The following is an 11,039-nucleotide window of genomic DNA, read 5'->3' as shown; positions in this document are numbered from 1 at the left end:
CGGAGGGCAGGCAGAGGGTCGGAGGGCAGGCAGAGGGTCGGAGGGCAGGCAGAGGGTCAGAGGGCAGGCAGAGGATCAGAAGGTATTTTGAGATTCGGAATGTAATATTATAACTGGTCATGTGTCAAGGTCAGTGATGGGGTCAGAGGGTCAGTGATAAGGTCAGAGGGTCAGTGATAGGGTCAGAGGGTCAGTGATAAGGTCAGAGGGCCCATGAAGGGGTCAGAGGGTTAGTGATAAGGTCAGAGGGTCAGTGATAGGGTCAGAGGGTCAGTGATAAGGTCAGAGGGCCAGTGATGGGATCAGGGGGTCAGTGATGGGGACAAAGGTTCAGTGATGGAGTCAGAGGGTCAGTGATGGGGTCAAAGGTTCAGTGAATGGGTCAGAGGGTGAGTGATGGGGTCAGAGGGCCCATGAAGGGGTCAGAGGGTTAGTGAAGGCGTCAAGGGGTCAGTGATGGGGTCAGAGGTTCAGTCATAGGGTCAGAGGGTCAGTGACGGGGTCAGAGGGTCAGTGGTGGGGTCAGAGGGTCAATGATAGGGTCAGAGGGTCAGTGATAAGGTCAGAGGGCCAGTGATGGGATCAGGGGGTTAGTGAAGGCGTCAAGGGGTCAGTGATGGGGTCAGAGGTTCAGTCATAGGGTCAGAGGGTCAGTGACGGGGTCAGAGGGTCAGTGGTGGGGTCAGAGGGTCAATGATGGGGTCAGAGTGTCAGTGATAGACTCAGAGGGTCAGTGGTGGGGTCAGAGGGTCAATGATGGGGTCAGAGAGTCAATGATGGGGTCAGAGGGTCAGTGATGAGGTCAGAGGGTCAGTAATGGGGTCAGAGGTTCAGTGATGCAGTCAGAGGGCCAGTGATGGGGGTCAGAGGGTCAGTGATGGGGTCAGAGGGTCAGTGATGGAGTCAGAGGGTCAGTGATGGGGTCAGAGGGTCAGTGATGGAGTCAGAGGGTCAGCGATGGGGTCAGAGGGTCAGTGATGGAGTCAGAGGGTCAGTGATGGGGTCAGAGGGTCAGTGACGTGGCCAGAGGGTCAGTGATGGGGTCAGAGGGTCAGTGATGGGGTCAGAGGGTCAGTGATGGAGTCAGAGGGTCAGTGATGGGGTCAGAGGGTCAGTGATGGGGTCAGAGGGTCAGTGATGGGGTCAGAGGGTCAGTAATGGAGTCAGAGGGTCATTGATGGGGTCAGAGGGTCAATGATGGGGTCGGAGGGTCAGTGATGGGGTCCGAGTGTCAGTGATGGGGTCAGTGGGTCAGTGATGGGGTCAGAGGGTCAGTGATGGGGTCAGAGGGTCAGTGATGGCATCAGAGGGTCAGTGATGGGGTCAGAGGGTCAGTGATGGGGTCAGAGGGTCATTGATGGGGTCAGAGGGTCAGTGGTGGGGTCAGAGGGTCAGTGATTAGGTCAGAGGGTCGGTGATGGGGCTAGAGTGTCAGCGATGGGGTCAGAGGGTCAGTGATCAGGTCAGAGGGACAGTGATGGGGTCAGAGGGTTAATGATGGGGTCAGACGGTTAGTGATGGGGTCAGAGGGTCAGTGATGGGGTCAGAGGGTCAGTGATCAGGTCAGAGGGTCAGTGATGGGGTTACAGTGTCAGTGATGGGGTCAGAGGGTCAGTGATGGTGTCAGAGGGTCAGTGATGGGGCCAGAGGGTCAGTGATGGGGTCAGAGGGTCAGTGATGGGATCAGAGGTTCAGTGATGGAGTCAGAGGGTCATTGATGGGGTCAGAGAGTCAGTGATGGGGTCAGAGGGTCAGTGATGGAGTCAGAGGGTCATTGATGGGGTCAGAGGGTCAGTGATGGGGTCAGAGGGTCAGTGATCAGGTCAGAGGGTCAGTGATGGGTCTAGAGTGTCAGCGATGGGGTCAGAGGGTCAGTGATCAGGTCAGAGGGTCAGTGATGGGGTCAGAGGGTTAATGATGGGGTCAGACGGTTAGTGATGGGGTCAGAGGGTCAATGATGTGGTCAGAGGGTCAGTGATGGGGTCAGAGGGTCAGTGATGGGGTCAGAGGGTCAGTGATGGGGTCAGACGGTTAATCATGGGGTCAGACGGTTAGTGATGGGGTCAGAGGGTCAGTGATGGGGTCAGAGGGTCAGTGATGGGGTCAGAGGGTCAGTGATGGGGTCAGAGTGTCAGTGATGGGGTCAGAGGGTCAGTGATGGGGTCAGCGGGTCAGTGATGGTGTCAGAGGGTCAGTGATGGGGTCAGAGGGTCAGCGATCAGGTCAGAGGGTCAGTGATGGGGTCAGAGTGTCAGTGATGGGGTCAGAGTGTCAGTGATGGGGTCAGAGATGGAGTCAGAGGGTCAGTGATGGGGTCAGAGGGTCAGTGATGGGGTCAGAGGGTCAGTGATGGTTTCAGAGTGTCAGTGATGGAGTCAGAGGGTCAGTGATGGGGCCAGAGGGTCAGTGATGGGGCCAGAGGGTCAGTGATGGGGTCAGAGGGTCAGTGATGGGGTCAGAGGGTCAGTGATGGGGTCAGAGTGTCAGTGATGGGGCCAGAGGGTCAGTGATGGGGCCAGAGGGTCAGTGATGGGGTCAGAGGGTCAGTGATGGTGAAAGAGGGTCAGTGATGGGGTCAGAGGGTCCGTGTTGGGATCAGAGGGTCAGTGATGGGGTCAGAGGGTCAGTGATGGTGAAAGAGGGTCAGTGATGGGGTCAGAGGGTCAGTGATGGTTTCAGAGGGTCAGTGATGGTTTCAGAGGGTCAGTGATGGGGTCAGAGGGTCAGTGATGGGGTCAGAGGGTCAGTGATGGAGTTAGAGTGTCAGTGATGGGGTCAGAGTGTCAGTGATGGGGTCAGAGGGTCACTGATCAGGTCAGAGGGCCAGTGATGGGGTCAGAGTATCAGTGATGGGATCAGAGTGTCAGTGATGGGGTCAGAGGGTCAGTGATGGGGTCAGAGGGTCAGTGATGCAGTCAGAGGGTCAGTGATGCAGTCAGAGGGTCAGTGATGGGTCAGAGGGTCAGTGATGGGTCAGAGGGTCAGTGATGGGGTCCGAGGGTCAATGATGGGGTCAGAGGGTCAGTGATCAGGTCAGAGGGTCAGTGATGGGGTCCGAGGGTTAATGATGGGGTCAGAGGGCCAGTTATCAAGTCAGAGGGTCAGTGATGGGTCAGAGGGTCAGTGATGGGGCCAGAGGGTCAGTAATGGAGTCAGAGGGTCGGTGATGTGGCCAGAGGGTCAGTGATGGGGTCAGAGGGTCAGTGATGGGGTCACTGTGTCAGTGATGGAGTCAGAGGGTCAGTGATGGAGTCAGAGGGTCATTGATGGGGTCAGAGGGTCAGTGATGGGGTCAGAGGGTCAGCGATCAGGTCAAAGGTTCAGTCATGGGGTCAGAGTGTCAGTGATGGGGTCAGAGTGTCAGTGATGGGGTCAGAGGGTCAGTGATGGGGCCAGAGGGTCAGTGATGGGGCCAGAGGGTCAGTGATGGGGTCAGAGGGTCAGTGATGGGGTTAGAGTGTCAGTGATGGGGTCAGAGTATCAGTGATGGGATCAGAGTGTCAGTGATGGGGTCAGAGGGTCAGTGATGGGGCCAGAGGGTCAGTGATGGGGCCAGAGGGTCAGTGATGGGGTCAGAGGGTCAGTGATCAGGTCAGAGGGTCAGTGATGCAGTCAGAGGGTCAGTGATGGGTCAGAGGGTCAGTGATGGGGCCAGAGGGTCAGTGATGGGGTCCGAGGGTCAGTGATGGGGTCAGAGGGTTAATGATGGGGTCAGACGGTTAGTGATGGGGTCAGAGGGTCAGTGATGGGGTCAGAGGGTCAGTGATCAGGTCAGAGGGTCAGTGATGGGGTTACAGTGTCAGTGATGGGGTCAGAGGGTCAGTGATGGTGTCAGAGGGTCAGTGATGGGGCCAGAGGGTCAGTGATGGGGTCAGAGGGTCAGTGATGGGATCAGAGGTTCAGTGATGGAGTCAGAGGGTCATTGATGGGGTCAGAGAGTCAGTGATGGGGTCAGAGGGTCAGTGATGGAGTCAGAGGGTCATTGATGGGGTCAGAGGGTCAGTGATGGGGTCAGAGGGTCAGTGATTAGGTCAGAGGGTCAGTGATGGGTCTAGAGTGTCAGCGATGGGGTCAGAGGGTCAGTGATCAGGTCAGAGGGTCAGTGATGGGGTCAGAGGGTTAATGATGGGGTCAGACGGTTAGTGATGGGGTCAGAGGGTCAATGATGTGGTCAGAGGGTCAGTGATGGGGTCAGAGGGTCAGTGATGGGGTCAGAGGGTCAGTGATGGGGTCAGACGGTTAATCATGGGGTCAGACGGTTAGTGATGGGGTCAGAGGGTCAGTGATGGGGTCAGAGGGTCAGTGATGGGGTCAGAGGGTCAGTGATGGGGTCAGAGTGTCAGTGATGGGGTCAGAGGGTCAGTGATGGGGTCAGCGGGTCAGTGATGGTGTCAGAGTGTCAGTGATGGGGTCAGAGGGTCAGCGATCAGGTCAGAGGGTCAGTGATGGGGTCAGAGTGTCAGTGATGGGGTCAGAGTGTCAGTGATGGGGTCAGAGATGGAGTCAGAGGGTCAGTGATGGGGTCAGAGGGTCAGTGATGGGGTCAGAGGGTCAGTGATGGTTTCAGAGTGTCAGTGATGGAGTCAGAGGGTCAGTGATGGGGCCAGAGGGTCAGTGATGGGGCCAGAGGGTCAGTGATGGGGTCAGAGGGTCAGTGATGGGGTCAGAGGGTCAGTGATGGGGTCAGAGTGTCAGTGATGGGGCCAGAGGGTCAGTGATGGGGCCAGAGGGTCAGTGATGGGGTCAGAGGGTCAGTGATGGTGAAAGAGGGTCAGTGATGGGGTCAGAGGGTCCGTGTTGGGATCAGAGGGTCAGTGATGGGGTCAGAGGGTCAGTGATGGTGAAAGAGGGTCAGTGATGGGGTCAGAGGGTCAGTGATGGTTTCAGAGGGTCAGTGATGGTTTCAGAGGGTCAGTGATGCGGTCAGAGGGTCAGTGATGGGGTCAGAGGGTCAGTGATGGAGTTAGAGTGTCAGTGATGGGGTCAGAGTGTCAGTGATGGGGTCAGAGGGTCACTGATCAGGTCAGAGGGCCAGTGATGGGGTCAGAGTATCAGTGATGGGATCAGAGTGTCAGTGATGGGGTCAGAGGGTCAGTGATGGGGTCAGAGGGTCAGTGATGCAGTCAGAGGGTCAGTGATGCAGTCAGAGGGTCAGTGATGGGTCAGAGGGTCAGTGATGGGTCAGAGGGTCAGTGATGGGGTCCGAGGGTCAATGATGGGGTCAGAGGGTCAGTGATCAGGTCAGAGGGTCAGTGATGGGGTCCGAGGGTTAATGATGGGGTCAGAGGGCCAGTTATCAAGTCAGAGGGTCAGTGATGGGTCAGAGGGTCAGTGATGGGGCCAGAGGGTCAGTAATGGAGTCAGAGGGTCGGTGATGTGGCCAGAGGGTCAGTGATGGGGTCAGAGGGTCAGTGATGGGGTCACTGTGTCAGTGATGGAGTCAGAGGGTCAGTGATGGAGTCAGAGGGTCATTGATGGGGTCAGAGGGTCAGTGATGGGGTCAGAGGGTCAGCGATCAGGTCAGAGGTTCAGTCATGGGGTCAGAGTGTCAGTGATGGGGTCAGAGTGTCAGTGATGGGGTCAGAGGGTCAGTGATGGGGCCAGAGGGTCAGTGATGGGGCCAGAGGGTCAGTGATGGGGTCAGAGGGTCAGTGATGGGGTTAGAGTGTCAGTGATGGGGTCAGAGTATCAGTGATGGGATCAGAGTGTCAGTGATGGGGTCAGAGGGTCAGTGATGGGGCCAGAGGGTCAGTGATGGGGCCAGAGGGTCAGTGATGGGGTCAGAGGGTCAGTGATCAGGTCAGAGGGTCAGTGATGCAGTCAGAGGGTCAGTGATGGGTCAGAGGGTCAGTGATGGGGCCAGAGGGTCAGTGATGGGGTCCGAGGGTCAATGATGGGGTCAGAGGGTCAGTGATCAGGTCAGAGTGTCAGTGATGGGGTCACTGTGTCAGTGATGGGGTCAGAGGGTCAGTGATGGAGCCAGAGGGTCAGTGATGGGGTCAAGGGTTAGTGATGAGGTCAGAGGGCCCATGATGGGGTCAGAGGGTCAGTGATCAGGTCAGAGGGTCAATGATGGGGTCAGAGTGTCAGTGATAGACTCAGAGGGTCAGTGGTGGGGTCAGAGGGTCAACGATGCGGTCAGAGAGTCACTGATGGGGTCAGAGGGTCAGTGATGAGGTCAGAGGGTCAGTAATGGGGTCAGAGGTTCAGTGATGCAGTCAGAGGGCCAGTGATGGGGTCAGAGGGTCAGTGATGGGGTCAGAGGGCCAGTGATGGGGGTCAGAGTGTCAGTAATGCAGTCAGAGGGTCGGTGATGTGCCCAGAGGGTCGGTGATGTGGTCAGAGGGTCAGTGATGGGGTCAGAGGGTCAGTGATGGGGTCAGAGGGTCAGTGATGGAGTCAGAGGGTCACTGATGGGGTCAGAGGGTCAGTGATGGGGTCAGAGGGTCAGTGATGGGATCAGAGGGTCAGTAATGGAGTCAGAGGGTCATTGATGGGGTCAGAGGGCCAGTGATGGGGTTGGAGGGTCAGTGATGGGGTCAGAGGGTCAGTGATGGGGTCAGTGGGTCAGTAATGAGGTCAGAGGGTCAGTGATGGGGTCAGAGGGTCAGTGATGGAGTCAGAGGGTCAGTGATGGTGTCAGAGGGTCAGTGATGGGGTCAGAAGGTCAGTGATGGAGTCAGAGGGTCATTAATGGGGTCAGAGGGTCAGTGATGGCGTCAGAGGGTCAGTGATGGGGTCAGAGGGTCAGTGATGGGGCCAGAGTGTCAGTAATGGGATCAGAAGGTCAGTGATGGGGTCAGAGGGTCAGTGATGGTGTCAGAGGGTCAGTGATGGAGTCAGAGGGTCATTGATGGGGTCAGAGGGTTAGCGATGGGGGTCAGAGGGTCAGTGATGGAGTGACAGGGTCAGTGATGGGGTCAGAAGGTCAGTGATGGGTCAGAGGGACAGTGATGGGATCAGAGGGTCAGTGATTGGGTCCGAGGGTCAATGATGGCGTCACAGGGTCAGTGATGGAGTCAGAGGGTCAGTGATGGGGTCAGAGGGTCAGTGATGGAGTCAGAGGGTCGGTGATGTGGCCAGAGGGTCAGTGATGGGGTCAGAGGGTCAGTGATGGGGTCAGAGGGTCAGTGATGGAGTCAGAGGGTCAGTGATGGGGTCAGAGGGTCAGTGACGTGGCCAGAGGGTCAGTGATGGGGTCAGAGGGTCAGTGATGGGGTCAGAGGGTCAGTGATGGAGTCAGAGCGTCAGTGATGGGGTCAGGGGGTCAGTGATGGGGACAAATGTTCAGTGATGGAGTCAGAGGGTCAATGATGGGGTCAAAGGTTCAGTGAATGGGTCAGAGGGTGAGTGATGGGGTCAGAGGGCCCATGAAGGGGTCAGAGGGTTAGTGATAAGGTCAGAGGGTCAGTGATAGGGTCAGAGGGTCAGTGATAAGGTCAGAGGGTCAGTGATGGGATCAGGGGGTTAGTGATGGGGACACAGGTTCAGTGATGGAGTCAGAGGGTCAGTGATGGGGTCAAAGGTTCAGTGAATGGGTCAGAGGGTGAGTGATGGGGTCAGAGGGCCCATGAAGGGGTCAGAGGGTTAGTGAAGGCGTCAAGGGGTCAGTGATGGGGTCAGAGGTTCAGTCATAGGGTCAGAGGGTCAGTGACGGGGTCAGAGGGTCAGTGGTGGGGTCAGAGGGTCAATGATGGGGTCAGAGTGTCAGTGATAGACTCAGAGGGTCAGTGGTGGGGTCAGAGGGTCAATGATGGGGTCAGAGAGTCACTGATGGGGTCAGAGGGTCAGTGATGAGGTCAGAGGGTCAGTAATGGGGTCAGAGGTTCAGTGATGCAGTCAGAGGGCCAGTGATGGGGGTCAGAGGGTCAGCGATGGGGTCAGAGGGTCAGTGATGGAGTCAGAGGGTCAGTGATGGGGTCAGAGGGTCAGTGATGGAGTCAGAGGGTCAGTGATGGAGTCAGAGGGTCGGTGATGTGGCCAGAGGGTCAGTGATGGGGTCAGAGGGTCAGCGATGGGGTCAGAGGGTCAGTGATGGAGTCAGAGGGTCAGTGATGGGGTCAGAGGGTCAGTGACGTGGCCAGAGGGTCAGTGATGGGGTCAGAGGGTCAGTGATGGGGTCAGAGGGTCAGTGATGGGGTCAGAGGGTCAGTGATGGGGTCAGAGGGTCAGTGATGGGGTCAGAGGGTCAGTAATGGAGTCAGAGGGTCATTGATGGGGTCAGAGGGTCAGTGATGGGGTCGGAGGGTCAGTGATGGGGTCCGAGTGTCAGTGATGGGGTCAGTGGGTCAGTGATGGGGTCAGAGGGTCAGTGATGGTGTCAGAGGGTCAGTGATGGGGCCAGAGGGTCAGTGATGGGGTCAGAGGGTCATTGATGGGGGCAGAGGGTCAGTGATGGGGTCAGAGGGTCAGTGATTAGGTCAGATGGTCGGTGATGGGGCTAGAGTGTCAGCGATGGGGTCAGAGGGTCAGTGATCAGGTCAGAGGGTCAGTGATGGGGTCAGAGGGTTAATGATGGGGTCAGACGGTTAGTGATGGGGTCAGAGGGTCAGTGATGGGGTCAGAGGGTCAGTGATCAGGTCAGAGGGTCAGTGATGGGGTTACAGTGTCAGTGATGGGGTCAGAGGGTCAGTGATGGTGTCAGAGGGTCAGTGATGGGGCCAGAGGGTCAGTGATGGGGTCAGAGGGTCAGTGATGGGATCAGAGGTTCAGTGATGGAGTCAGAGGGTCATTGATGGGGTCAGAGAGTCAGTGATGGGGTCAGAGGGTCAGTGATGGAGTCAGAGGGTCATTGATGGGGTCAGAGGGTCAGTGATGGGGTCAGAGGGTCAGTGATTAGGTCAGAGGGTCAGTGATGGGTCTAGAGTGTCAGCGATGGGGTCAGAGGGTCAGTGATCAGGTCAGAGGGTCAGTGATGGGATCAGAGGGTTAATGATGGGGTCAGACGGTTAGTGATGGGGTCAGAGGGTCAATGATGTGGTCAGAGGGTCAGTGATGGGGTCAGAGGGTCAGTGATGGGGTCAGAGGGTCAGTGATGGGGTCAGACGGTTAATGATGGGGTCAGACGGTTAGTGATGGGGTCAGAGGGTCAGTGATGGGGTCAGAGGGTCAGTGATGGGGTCAGAGTGTCAGTGATGGGGTCAGAGGGTCAGTGATGGGGTCAGCGGGTCAGTGATGGTGTCAGAGGGTCAGTGATGGGGTCAGAGGGTCAGCGATCAGGTCAGAGGGTCAGTGATGGGGTCAGAGTGTCAGTGATGGGGTCAGAGTGTCAGTGATGGGGTCAGAGGGTCAGTGATGGAGTCAGAGGGTCAGTGATGGGGTCAGAGGATCAGTGATGGGGTCAGAGGGTCAGTGATGGTTTCAGAGTGTCAGTGATGGAGTCAGAGGGTCAGTGATGGGGCCAGAGGGTCAGTGATGGGGCCAGAGGGTCAGTGATGGGGTCAGAGGGTCAGTGATGGGGTCAGAGGGTCAGTGATGGGGTCAGAGTGTCAGTGATGGGGCCAGAGGGTCAGTGATGGGGCCAGAGGGTCAGTGATGGGTTCAGAGGGTCAGTGATGGTGAAAGAGGGTCAGTGATGGGGTCAGAGGGTCAGTGTTGGGATCAGAGGGTCAGTGATGGGGTCAGAGGGTCAGTGATGGTGAAAGAGGGTCAGTGATGGGGTCAGAGGGTCAGTGATGGTTTCAGAGGGTCAGTGATGGTTTCAGAGGGTCAGTGATGGGGTCAGAGGGTCAGTGATGGGGTCAGAGGGTCAGTGATGGAGTTAGAGTGTCAGTGATGGGGTCAGAGTGTCAGTGATGGGGTCAGAGGGTCACTGATCAGGTCAGAGGGCCAGTGATGGGGTCAGAGTATCAGTGATGGGATCAGAGTGTCAGTGATGGGGTCAGAGGGTCAGTGATGGGGTCAGAGGGTCAGTGATGCAGTCAGAGGGTCAGTGATGCAGTCAGAGGGTCAGTGATGGGTCAGAGGGTCAGTGATGGGTCAGAGGGTCAGTGATGGGGTCCGAGGGTCAATGATGGGGTCAGAGGGTCAGTGATCAGGTCAGAGGGTCAGTGATGGGGTCCGAGGGTTAATGATGGGGTCAGAGGGCCAGTTATCAAGTCAGAGGGTCAGTGATGGGTCAGAGGGTCAGTGATGGGGCCAGAGGGTCAGTAATGGAGTCAGAGGGTCGGTGATGTGGCCAGAGGGTCAGTGATGGGGTCAGAGGGTCAGTGATGGGGGTCACTGTGTCAGTGATGGAGTCAGAGGGTCAGTGATGGAGTCAGAGGGTCATTGATGGGGTCAGAGGGTCAGTGATGGGGTCAGAGGGTCAGCGATCAGGTCAGAGGTTCAGTCATGGGGTCAGAGTGTCAGTGATGGGGTCAGAGTGTCAGTGATGGGGTCAGAGGGTCAGTGATGGGGCCAGAGGGTCAGTGATGGGGCCAGAGGGTCAGTGATGGGGTCAGAGGGTCAGTGATGGGGTTAGAGTGTCAGTGATGGGGTCAGAGTATCAGTGATGGGATCAGAGTGTCAGTGATGGGGTCAGAGGGTCAGTGATGGGGCCAGAGGGTCAGTGATGGGGCCAGAGGGTCAGTGATGGGGCCAGAGGGTCAGTGATGGGGTCAGAGGGTCAGTGATCAGGTCAGAGGGTCAGTGATGCAGTCAGAGGGTCAGTGATGGGTCAGAGGGTCAGTGATGGGGCCAGAGGGTCAGTGATCAGGTCAGAGTGTCAGTGATGGGGTCACTGTGTCAGTGATGGGGTCAGAGGGTCAGTGATGGAGCCAGAGGGTCAGTGATGGGGTCAAGGGTTAGTGATGAGGTCAGAGGGCCCATGATGGGGTCAGAGGGTCAGTGATCAGGTCAGAGGGTCAATGATGGGGTCAGAGTGTCAGTGATAGACTCAGTGGGTCAGTGGTGGGGTCAGAGGGTCAACGATGCGGTCAGAGAGTCACTGATGGGGTCAGAGGGTCAGTGATGAGGTCAGAGGGTCAGTAATGGGGTCAGAGGTTCAGTGATGCAGTCAGAGGGCCAGTGATGGGGGTCAGAGTGTCAGTAATGCAGTC

The sequence above is a fragment of the Scyliorhinus torazame genome, chromosome 26 (genome assembly GCF_047496885.1).
Source record: "Scyliorhinus torazame isolate Kashiwa2021f chromosome 26, sScyTor2.1, whole genome shotgun sequence".
Lineage (NCBI taxonomy): Eukaryota > Metazoa > Chordata > Chondrichthyes > Carcharhiniformes > Scyliorhinidae > Scyliorhinus > Scyliorhinus torazame.
Note: the sequence above shows the minus strand (reverse complement) of the source record.